General features: G+C 38.4%; 2 non-coding genes and 1 pseudogene across 2 annotated transcripts; 2 read left to right on the forward strand and 1 right to left on the reverse strand.

Annotated features, from left to right (window-relative positions):
- The window catches only part of LOC100660430 (etoposide-induced protein 2.4 homolog), a 253,196-nt pseudogene that overhangs the window by 43,594 nt on the left and 197,564 nt on the right, over positions 1 to 12,038 (forward strand).
- On the reverse strand, positions 3,267 to 3,340 carry TRNAT-AGU (transfer RNA threonine (anticodon AGU)). Its single transcript has one exon. It is a non-coding gene; the product is annotated as a tRNA-Thr (tRNA).
- LOC111748141 (U6 spliceosomal RNA) lies at positions 5,508 to 5,611 on the forward strand. The gene has a single exon (XR_002784085.1). It is a non-coding gene; the product is annotated as a U6 spliceosomal RNA (small nuclear RNA).

The raw sequence follows: 12,038 nt of genomic DNA on the forward strand, positions 1-12,038 counted from the left end.
GATTTGTAAACTTTCACTTAAAGCACAATAAAAATTATTAAAAAAATAATACTAGTGACTGATTCATAAGATTATTGTGAAGATGAGATGGACCACAGTAAAAACCCGGGAAATATTTTTTTTTTTAAAGTAACTTCCCAAAGTGGACAAAAGACTTGAATGATCAGTTTACGAAAGAGGATATTTGAATGACCAAAAAACACATGAAAAGGTGCTTTTTATGGCTAGTCATCACAGAAATGTACTTTCAAATGCATAAGATATTACCATACCTTCAACAGGGTGGTAAAAATTAAAAGGACTGTCATTTCTAAGTGTTGGGAAACATGTAGAGCAACAGGAACTTTCATAAGTTGCCTGAAAAAGTTTAAATTGGAACAACCACTTCGAGGAAAAAAAAAAACTAAATTTTTATATAGCTTTGTATAACAGCAATTCCACTTCTGGATTTGGCCTAGGAAAAAATGTGGGCTTATTTCCATTAAAAGCATGTTCACAAAATCTAAAAAGAAAAAATGAAGCAAATATTCATCAATATAATATAAATATTGGCAAACTGTGGTATATTCATACAATGAAATACTGCTCAGCAATGAAAAAGAACAAGCCACTGCTACATGCAACAACCTGGATGAATTTCAGAGACACAATGTTGGTGAAAAGAAGGCAGACACAGAAGAGTAAATAGTGTGTGATTCCACTTATATGAAGTTCAAAAACAGGTAAAACTAGCATACATTGATAGAGGACAGAGTAGTGATTATCTTTGCAGAAGGTTATAGATGAAAGGGCCAAAAGAGATCTTGGTAAGATGCAGGAGATGTTCTGTATCTTTATCTAGGTGGTGAATTACTCTCTTTATATATATATGCAACCAGCGCTCCATGTGTACATACATATAGAGCCCTGGTAGCACAGTGGTGAAGTGCTTGGCTGATGACCAAAAGATCAGCAGTTTAAATCCACCGGCTACTCTTTTGAAACCCTATGGGCAGTTGTACTCTGTCCTGTAGGGTCACTATAACGTTATATTCGTATGTATATGAAAATTTATCAAACTATACACTTATATTTAGTATATATAACTACAAAATTATTAGTCAATTTAAAAATGAGAACCAGACAGGAAGAAAGAACTCCTTTTTGGACATTGTCTTTCCTCCAGAGTATCCCGTCTCTTCACTTTTTTCACAGCTAAGTATCCTATTTTTTAAGTATCCTATAGGATTAATTACCACCCCAAACTCCTCACTCCCTCCCTCCTTTCCTTCCTTCCTTCTTTTCTTTCTCCCTCTACCTATCCATCCCGCACTGCCAGGAATTGGATTAAATCAATTGCATCCAACCAACGTGCAAGTCAGTAGATTCCGAGCCTTCTTGAATGGGCAAGTATACTGAACAACCAGCCTGCAACACTTAAGAATCTGAAACTTTACAAAAACAGAAGTTGAGAACAATCGAAGAACTGAAAAAAGGAAAAAAAAAAAAAAGGTAAAGGAATATGTTCTACCAAGCAGCTGAAATGGCTCGGCTGAGAGTGCCATTAGACTGAAAATGTAAAGGTCCCTGGTTTGAACTCAGGTTTCACCATTCCAAGCGTTTTAGTTAGCATTAAGGAGGACAGACCCGTACAATCCTGTGCTCCACTTTTCTCTTCCTGAAGCCCTTAGTAATTATATCCTAGCCTTTGTGTTTTCTAACAGATGTCCAATGGGACAACGGAGCATAGCACATGAGCAGAGGAAATGCGCTCACTATGAATGCTGGCGGTTCCTTGCCTCTCTATTTTCAGGCAGTGTTAGTAATGTCTCATGAATTTTAGTATTGCACAAAATAAACAGTAAAATGCATGCTAATAATTTAAGGTATCATTTTTCTCTCACTAGAACTACATGAAATAGCAAATAAAAAACACCACGACAATCTAGAGAGACATCGAGGAAGGAAGGAAAAAGTTTTACAGTTTAGTGCCTTATTCATCAGCTTTCCCCCTTGCTTTTTAAAATAAGGTACCCCGCAGTTTCATTTTGCACTGTGCTGGTAATTTTATAGCCAGCCCTGGTCAACATTAAGTAGACATTCATAGGATGATTTTACAAATTTCTTGGATTGAAGACATCTACTACCAAACCCAATGCCTGATCCCACACAGACACCTGTGTTTGAAAGACTGGAGAGTATGTTATTAAATTCCATGCCCAATGTCTACATTCCCTTTCTGACTTCAATGAGCTGTTCTTAAATCTTTATATGAAATGTGGATTGCAATACCTGAGATAACACTGCACCAGAAATCCCAAGGGAAGATGCGGTTTGTACAATGAAACCTGTGAGAGCTGGAACTCGACGGGACTACCTTGTTTTTCAGAGCCTCCTAAGTTTTCCGTTTTTGACAGGGTGCAGTCTTACCACTTCTTTTTTTATCACTCCTTTTCGTGGAATATATCTGAGTTTTCCTTCTCTGACGCATTTCCGCCTTAAACACATTTCAGCTTTACCATGTTTTAACGTATTTCCAAAAGGAAACATCAGACAATAGATAACAAAACCAAACCCGCTGCAGTCGAGTCGATTCCAACTCAGCAACAAGGTAGGGTAGAGCTGCCCCATAGGTTTTCCAAGGAGGCGCTGGCGGATTCAAACTGCCGACTTTTGGTTAACAGCCTAGCTCGTAACCACTGCACCACCAGGGCTCCAACACAATAGGTGAAAAAAAACTAGGCAGGTTGCTGTCGAGTTGATTTCAACTCAGTGACCTATAGGGCCAGGATAGAACTGCCCTATAGATTTTCCAAGAAGCTCCTGGTGAATTCAAACTGCAGACATTTTGGTGAGCAGCCGAACCCTTAACCACTACCCCACCAGGGTAGATAGCGCAGTGTCCTCTTTGCTTTCTTTAGAGAGTCCTGCGCTGTATGGGGAAGCCCTGCCAGCTTAGGGGTTAAGAGCTACAGCTGCTAAAAGAAAGGTCCGCAGTTCGAATTCACCATGCACTCCTAGGAAACCCTACGGAGCAGCCCTGCTCTGTTCTTATAGGATCATCATTAGTGGGAATCGGTTCGACAGCAACGGTTTGCGTGGTTTTTTGTTTTGTTTTGTTTGTTTGTTTTTGCGCTGTATGGTTCTACCAAAATGAGTTCCATTTTGTTTCCAAAGCCTTGGGATGCTACCTGTTAAATTCGAAGGAGAAAGGGCAGTAAGAGGAAAAAAAAACTGTGAAGGTTAGATTTGAAGACAAAAAAACAAAAACAGAAAACCAAGTAGAGAGGCTCCGCTGGGATTCGAACCCAGGATCTCCTGTTTACTAGACAGGCGCTTTTACCAACTAAGCCACAGAGCCCCCTCAACAGTTCGTTTTGGTTTCTCTCTATCAGAGAATACTTCTGTCCTGCTCGTGCGTTTCAGAATAGAACTTGAAACAAGAACTGTGCGTTCATTTCTTTTTAATATAAAAGAAAAACTGTTTCTCTCTTGAACTTTCACTCACTTGGCTTTTGACTGGACTCAGAGCCACCCAGACAGTGATCAATAATTTTGGCCAAACCACCAGTCATCTTTTTTTTTTTTTTTAAATTGCTCTGCATAACCTCACTGTATTTGGCTTGGAGTCTCCAAAACTGCATAGAAAACTCAGGCAGAGGGCAAAATCCAAGCAAGTTCGAAGGGAAGAAACTATGCACAGATGCCCTCAGAGAACTTTGGAACAGTGGCCACGATAATTTGCAAGGGAATATTCTGATGGACCACTTTCCCCAAGGGAAGGGACGAGCAAAACCGTAAGGGCCCCATACTCTTTACCTCGTCCACTTATAGCCAGGGTTACCTCAAATTGTAGGTGCCAGCGCCTGATGCTGGACAGAGGGACCCCCACCGGCTTTACCCGGGACATCTGGGTTGGCTGCTCCTTCTCCAGAAGAGGCCCTGTTCGCGGTACCAGGCATTTTCTACACCCTGACATCGAGATCCCTGCATCTCCACTGCTCCAAGCTATTAGAGCCGCAGCCCCAAAGATCGAAGACTGAGACCTTCCCATCGAACACCGCGACTGTTCTCAGCAGAGTTCTCCAGAGTGAGAACAGGAAGGAGATTATCTAAGGATATGGGCAAGAACCGAATTAACATTTTTGTCACATCCTTCGTACAGTTGGACAGGTCCTCAAATTTCCTCCACCATCGAGGCATAGGTCCTCAAATCTCCTCCACCATGGAGGCACAGAGTAGACACGTTTTCACCTTTTGTCTAATTTGGGCATGTCAGTCAACCCAGACACGAGTATTAGGCAATCCTAAATCATTTTATCTTCTGCCTTATTTTGAAGTTCATTCAAACTTCTCTTAGCCTGTATCTTCCCACAGCCAAAAAAAATCAACTCTGTGGCTTTTCTTCAGCACAGAACATCTCCCCTTTCAAACCAGTAAAACACGACAGAGGCTCGGATGGAGCTGGGATGTTACATATATTAATATTATTAAAGTATTAAATAAACATTATAATATATTAACAAGGTGTTATGAAGAAATTAACCACAATCGACCTCCTAACGCAGGAAGAAAAAGGTGCACAAATGTTGTAGAAAATGTCAGACTTGTGAAATGGATTGAGACCTATAAAATATGGATTTCTAGCCCCGCCGTGCTACTCCGTAATGAATTAAAAATAAGTTGGGAAGACAGGAATATTTGTCATTTAAAATTCTCCCCAGACTGATTCTGATGGTCAGCCTGATTCTGGAACCACTGATCTAGAAAGTTGAGTGGAAGGAAGCAAGTGAGATAATCTGCTGGGAAAACGTCACTGGGAAGGAGGGGCGCGGGCAGAATGATTCCTGGGGATCCTAAGGAAAGGTAGGCAGCAAAGGAGGGAGGTGGCTGCGGTGGAGGGGGAGAAATAGGAAGAGACTTGAACCTGTGATTTTGAAAATATGTAGAATTTGAATGACGGACAGAGAGGGGGAGGTTGAACAATTTCTGTAGCTTACACAGGATTTGGAATAGTTTATGCTTCCAACAGCCAGAGTGAAGAAAAATTGTAATACCTACAGCATTGAATAGAGAACTTAAAATGGTAGTGTCTCAGCAATGGGGCCAAATATTATATAATATTTGCTCTGGTCCTGCCTAACAAAACCTAAAAACAAGCCTTAAAGGGATCAAACTGTGTCCCAGAAGAAAGCTCAAAATTATTTAAAGCAATACCAAAACAAAAAACAAAAAACAGTGCACTTAACTATGTAAAATTCACAATGTCAGGCATGTAAATTAAATATGCTAGACGTGCAAAGGAGCCCTAGTGACATAGTGGTTAACAGTTTGGCTGCTAATCAAAAGGGTGGTGAATCCACCAGCCACTCCTTGGAAACTCTGTGAGGCAGTTCTACTCTGTCCTATAGGGTCACTATGAGTCAGAATCAACTTGACGGCAACAGGTTTGGTGATTTTTTAGACAGGGAAAGAAGCAGAGAATTATGACTTAAAATGAGGCAAAAAAGAAAAAAACTGACAACAAAGTGCTCACATTGGCAGCACATATACTAAAATTGGAATGATACAGAGATTAGCATGCATTCTGAGCAAGGATGATATACAAATTGGTGAAGCACTCCATACTTTTCTTTTTGTTTACCATAGCTGTAATACTAACTTCTGTAATTTAATGTAGCTGTTTTCTGTTAACACATCCCAGGCATTTCTGCTATGTTGTTACTGATTTTATTTTTGAATGGCTAGGTGGTGTTATGTATTGAATTATGTCCCCACAAAATATGTATTGTAAATCCTAACTTCTATGCCTGTGATTATAAGACAGGATTAGTGTAGGGTGTATCTTAAGTCAATCTCTTTTGAGATATAAAAGAGATTAAATAAGCAAGCAAGAGAAGCAGAGATGGGGAAGACACAGGTCAAGCCACATGAAGATCTCCTAGGAGCAGAAGCTAAAAGAGACAATGATCTTCCTCCAGAGCCAACAGAAAGAAAGCCTTCCCCTAGAGTCTGCATCCTGAATTCAGACATCCAGCCTGTTGCCACGAACGAATTGTGTCCCCCCGAAATTCATGTCATTCCCTCTATTGTGTGGTTTCCTCCATTTTGTGATCTGATGTAATTATGTGTTGTAAATCCTATCCTCTATGCCTGTCATGGAAACCCTGGTTGCATAGTGGTTAAGTCCTACAGCTGCTAGACAAAAGGTTTGCAGCTTGAATCCACTAGGCTCTCTTTGGAAACTCTATGGGGGAGTTCTATTCTGTCCTACAGGGTCGCTATGAGTGGGAATCAACTCAACAGCAATGGGTTTATGCCTGTCATTATGGTCCCATTTGGGAGTGAGTTGTCTGTTATGTTAATGAGGATAGGGTGGGATGCACCACCCTTGCTTGAGTCACACCTTTTATCATACAATAGATAAAAGGAGACAGAAGAGAGAAGAGAGGAGGGACCTCCTACCACAAAGAAAGAAAGCCAGGAGTGGATAATGTCTTTTAGACCCGGGGTCCCTGTGCTGAGAAATTTCTAGACTCAGGGAAAGGCTGGTGACAAGGACCTTCCCTCAGAGCTGACAGAGAAAGAGTTCTCCTAGAGCTGGCACCCTGAATTAGAACTTCCAGCCTCCTAAACCATGACAGAATAAACTTCTGTTTGTTAAAGCCATCCACCTGCGGTATTTCTGTTACAGCAGCCCTAGACAACTAAGACAGAATTTGGTGCCAGGAGTGGGTACCTAACAGATACCTAAAATGTGGAAACTGTTTTGGAACTTTGAATGGGTAGAGGCTGAAGGAGTTTTAAGGTGCCTTTTTTTTTTTTTAATGGTAAAAGCCTAGATTGCCTCGAAGAGACTATTGGTGTAATTATGGATGTTGGAGACTATTTTGCTGAGGGCTCAGCAGCGAATGAGGAGAGCTGTAACACTGGAGCTGGCACAGATGGTGAGAAGCAGTGGCAGAGAAATGGTGGCAGCAGAACCAGGGGATGAGCGTGAGATGGAGCAGGAAACTGACCCACAGAGGAAGAGAGACAAGTTGACAGATATTTTTGGTGGACCCAATTCAATCCATGACACATGGTCTGCTGAGTCTCAAAGGGTAGGGCTACAGCCTCCTATGTTTCAAAGAGTTAGATCTTCACCAACTTGGTTCTGGGCAGCCATTCACAAGTACCAGGGGATGTGGCTGGATCTGATGCCCAAAGCTGAGGGAGTAGGGTTGTCATGCCCAAGGGACAGAAGAATGAGGCTTGCTGGGGCAAGAAAATGGGGTTGCCACTTGATGGGATAGGATGGGCAGCCCAAAGTCAAGGAAGCAGAGTTACTGTTTCAGTGGGCCTGGAGGGTGGAGGTGAAGCCCAGGGATGAGGGAACTCACTACCACCAAGAAAGAAGATCCAGGAGTGGATCATGTCCTTTGGACCTGGGGTCCCCGCAGTGAGAACCTCCTAGACCCAGGGGAAGATTGATGCCAAGACACATAGAGACCTCCAAGGAACACCAGGCCCACAGTTGTTGAAAGGAGGTAAGGAATATCCCCCAGAGCTGACAGAGAGAGAAAGCCTTCCCCTAGAGCTGGTGCCTTGAATTTGAGGTTCTAGGCTCCTAAACTGTGAGAAAAAATTTCTGTTTGTTAAAGCCACCCACTTGTGGTATTTCTGTTATAGCAGCACTAGATCCCAGTTCTGTTGCTAAGTTTTCACTGTTATAAATAGATGACTATCTTTGTGCGTAAAGCTTTTTCTCACTGTCATTTCCTTAGGATAGATTTCCAGAGGTGGGATTATTGAATTAAAGAGTATAAAAACTTTTGAGGCTCTTGCTATGTACCAAAAAATGTTTCCAGAAATGTGTGTATCAATTTCCACTCAAGGATGAATGTGTGCTTCTCATCGTTTTATCAGTACTGGTTATTATCATCTGGCTAAAGATTTGCTAATTTGATAATGAAGAATATTGTGTTTCAGTTTGCATTTTCTTTGATTTCTAGCAAAATAGAACATCTTTTCATGTTAAGCAGCTGTATTTCTTGTTTTGTGGATCATCAGTGTCCATTGCTTCTATCTACTGGGCCCTGATAAGTTTGTATGAGCTCATTACATATTAAAGATATTAACCTGTTGTGTGTTAAAAAGACCCTAAAATGACATAGATGTTAGAATTAGTAGATAATAACATTAAACAGCCATTATAGATATATCCCATATGTACAAGAAGGTGGAGGAAAACGCAGTTATGAAAGATACAAAAAAGAGCCAAGTAAAACTTCTAGAGATAAAAAATATATATAACGCCTGGGAAAAAAAAGTTACACTGGTTGGGATTAACATCACATTCAACAATGTGGATAAAAACAGTATTGAGCATGAAGACATAAAACCCAAAACTCATCCCATTGCCATTGAGTCGATTGTGACTCATAGAGACCCTCAGGACAGAGTAGAATTGCCCTATAGGGTTTCCAAAGAGCTGCAGGTGGATTCAGGGTAGTATGAGTTGGAATCGACTTGACGGCAATGGGTTTTATGACAGCCCTTACTGTTTTTGAAGAGTCTAAGTTTTATGCCATCTAACTGATGGCGAAATATAGGGTTTGGGGAATAATGGCTAAAGGGTATGAGTTTTCTCTTTGGGTCTTGAAAGCCCTCCTACCTGCTTCTCTTCTCCCTTATCTTCCTTACTGTTCTTAAATTTTTTTTTTTTCCTGAGGTTTTTGCATTTCTGTATATATTTTAGAATAAGCTTTCCAATTTCTACAAAAAGCCCATTGGGATTGCATTGAATGTATAGGTAAATTCTGGGAGAATTTTATCTTGAGTTTCCCGTTTCATGAACATAAATATATTTCCACCTGCTTAGCTTTTCTTTAGATTTTCACAGCAGTGTTTTGTAGTTTTTAGTATATTAGACTTCTATATCTTTTGTTAAATTTATCCCTAGGTATTATATTTTATAGAGACCCTGGTGGCTTAGTGGTTAAGTGCTATGTCTGCTAACCAAAGTGTCAGCAGTTCAAATCCTCCAGGTGCTCCTCAGAAACTCTATGGGGCAGTTCTACTCTGTCCTATAGGGTCACTATGAGTCGGAATCAACTCGACAGCACTAGGTTTGGTTTTTATTATGTTTTATGAGGATCCCTGGTGGCACAGGGGTTCAGTGCTTGGCTGCTAACCCAAGGCTAGTGGTTCAAATCCAGAAGCCAATCCACAGGAGAAAGATGTGGCAGTCTGCTTCCATAAAGATAACAACCTTGGAAACTCTATGGGGCAGTTCTACTCTGTCCTATAGGGTCACAATGAATTGTATTTTATGGTATTACTGTAAATGAGATTTTTAAAATGTCACTTTTCTATTTTCCCTGCTAATATATAAAGAATTAAATTGATTTTTGTATATTAATCTTATATTTTGTGACCTTGATGAGTTAATTTATTAGCTTTAGTACCTGTTTACAGATGTTAGAACTGTCTAGGTAAATAATCTTACCATCTGAAAATAGGGAAAATTTTGCTTCTTTCTTTCCATTCTAGGCAGTTAAAATTTCTTTTTCTTGTTTTATTGCAATGACTAGGATCTCCAGAATAACGTTGAATAAAAAAAAAAAGTGGCAAAAGAGGACATCCTTTCCTTGTTGCCAGTTTCAGGAGGAATTAGTTGAATCTGTCTCCATTAAATATGATGTTACCTGTAGGTTTTCCATAGTTGCCCTTCACCTGTAATAGAAATTTTCCTACTATTCCTGAGAGTTTTCTTTTCTTTTTTTTAAAATCATGAATGGATATTAACTTTTGTCAAATACCTTTCTATATCTACTGAAATAATATGGTTTTTCTCTTTATTCTGTTAATATAATGAATTACATTGATTTTAGAATGATGAAAAAAACCTTGCATTTCTAGCATAAGCCCAACTTGTTTATGATGATTTATCATTTTTACGTATTTTTGGATTTGATTTGTTAACATTGTGTAAAGGATTTTTGCATCCATATTTATGAGGAATATTGGCCTGTAAACATTTGTTCAAATGTCTTTGTCAAGTTTTGGTATTAGGGATGTGCTGACCTCATAAAACAAGTTCAGCATTTTTTTTTTTTAAAGTTTGAACTTACCAGAAAAACCACCTGGGCCTACAGTTTCCTTCATAGAAGGATTTGATAACAAATTCAGTTTCTTTAATACTTATAGAGCAATTCAAATGTTCTGTTTCATCTCTCAATTTTTAATAAGTTGTACTTTAAAAAAATTGTTCATTTCATCTAAATTTTTCATATTTGTTGGCATAAATTGTTTACAATGTTCTCTTATTATTCTTTCAATGCATGTAGGGTTTCTGGTGATAACCACTTTCCATCCCTGATACTGGTAACTTGTGTTCTTTGTTATTTTTTATTGATCACGCTAGTTAGAGTTTTATAAATACCTTTGTTGTTTGTCTTTATTTTGTTGATTTCTGCTCTTATCTTTATGCTTTCTTTCCTTTTGTTTACATTGGCTTTACTTCATTCTAGTTCCTTAAGGTGGAACCTTTGGTCATTGATTTTAGATCTTCTTTTCTAATGAAAGTGTTTAAATCCACAAGTTTCCCTCTAAGCACCACTTTACCTACATTTCACACATTTGGATATGTTACACTGTAAATTGCATTCACTTTAAAATGTTCTTGTCTCCTTTGTGTTTTCATTTTTGACTCATAAATAATTTGTATGTGTGTTGTATAATTCCATATTTTTAGTCTTTTCCTAGATATCTTGTTTTATGGACTTCTAATTTAATTCTTTTAAATTTATTAAGACTTTTTTATAGCCCAACATGTGTGATGGCTCTTGGTGGATATGTTATGAAAATTTGAAAAGAATATAATTGTAGATTTGATATTTTGTAAATGTCAGGTCAAGGTGGTTGATAGTGTTGTTTGGTTCTTCTATGCCCTTGCTTATTTCAATTTAGTTGTTCTATGAAGCATGAAATGTACAGAAATAAAGGAAGAAATAGGCAATTCCCCAATTACAGAAGGAGGGTTTAACATCCCTCTCTCGGCTAATGATAAACAAGAGAGAGGGATGTTAAACTCTCCTGCTGTAACTGGGGAATTGCCTATTTCTTCCTTTATTTCTGTACATTTCATGCTTCATATATTTTCAGGCCCTGTTATTAAGTTCATATGCATTTCTAACTGTTATGTTCTCCTGATGAATTTTCCCTTTTTCATTAAGAAATAACCCTCTTTAATCTTTGTCTTGAAGCCATTACAACTTCCTTATGTCTGTTTAATTTCAAGCTATCTGTGTTTTTATACTTAAAGTATGCTGTTATGGACAGCATATAGTATTGTTAAATCCACTCTTCTTGTTTCTGCTTTTTAATTGGAGTGTTTAGATCTTTAACATTTCATATAGTGGTTGGTATGATTGGATTTAAAGCTACCATTTTGTTTTCTGTTTGTCTCTTTTGATGTTTTTGTTGTTCCTGTTACTCTTTATTATATTCTTCAGAACTTTTTCAGTATCTTCAATATTCCATTTTAACTTAAGTAATGACTTTTTTTCTGTATCTGGTTGCATTATTCTTTTAATTCTTGCTTTGGAAATCACAATACACATACTTAACCTTTCACCATTTACTTAGAGTTGATATTGTATCACTTAAAGTAAGTGTAGAATTCTGGCAACTATACCCTTTACCCCTCCACCAACTTTATGTTGTATTTGTCATAAACATGTACATATACACCTATCCATGAGTATATTACACCTACACTCCTTGATAATTCTACTATTCAATGTTGTAACTTTTGCTTTAAACACTTATATTTTTTTTTTAACTTAGGAGGGAATATAGCCCATTATACATATATTTACCATTGCATTTGTTCTTCCATCATTACTGAGGATCCAAGTTTGTCTCTAGTATCATTTACCTTTAGCCTGAAGGAATTTCTTTAACACTTCTTGTAGAAAAAGTCTGCCATTAATGAATTCTCTTAGCTTTTCTTCTTTGGGAGTATCTTTATTTTATCTTTACTTCTGAGGGATTCTTTGTCTGGCTATAGATCT

This window comes from Loxodonta africana, chromosome 1 (assembly GCF_030014295.1).
Source record: "Loxodonta africana isolate mLoxAfr1 chromosome 1, mLoxAfr1.hap2, whole genome shotgun sequence".
NCBI classification, from domain to species: Eukaryota; Metazoa; Chordata; class Mammalia; order Proboscidea; family Elephantidae; genus Loxodonta; species Loxodonta africana.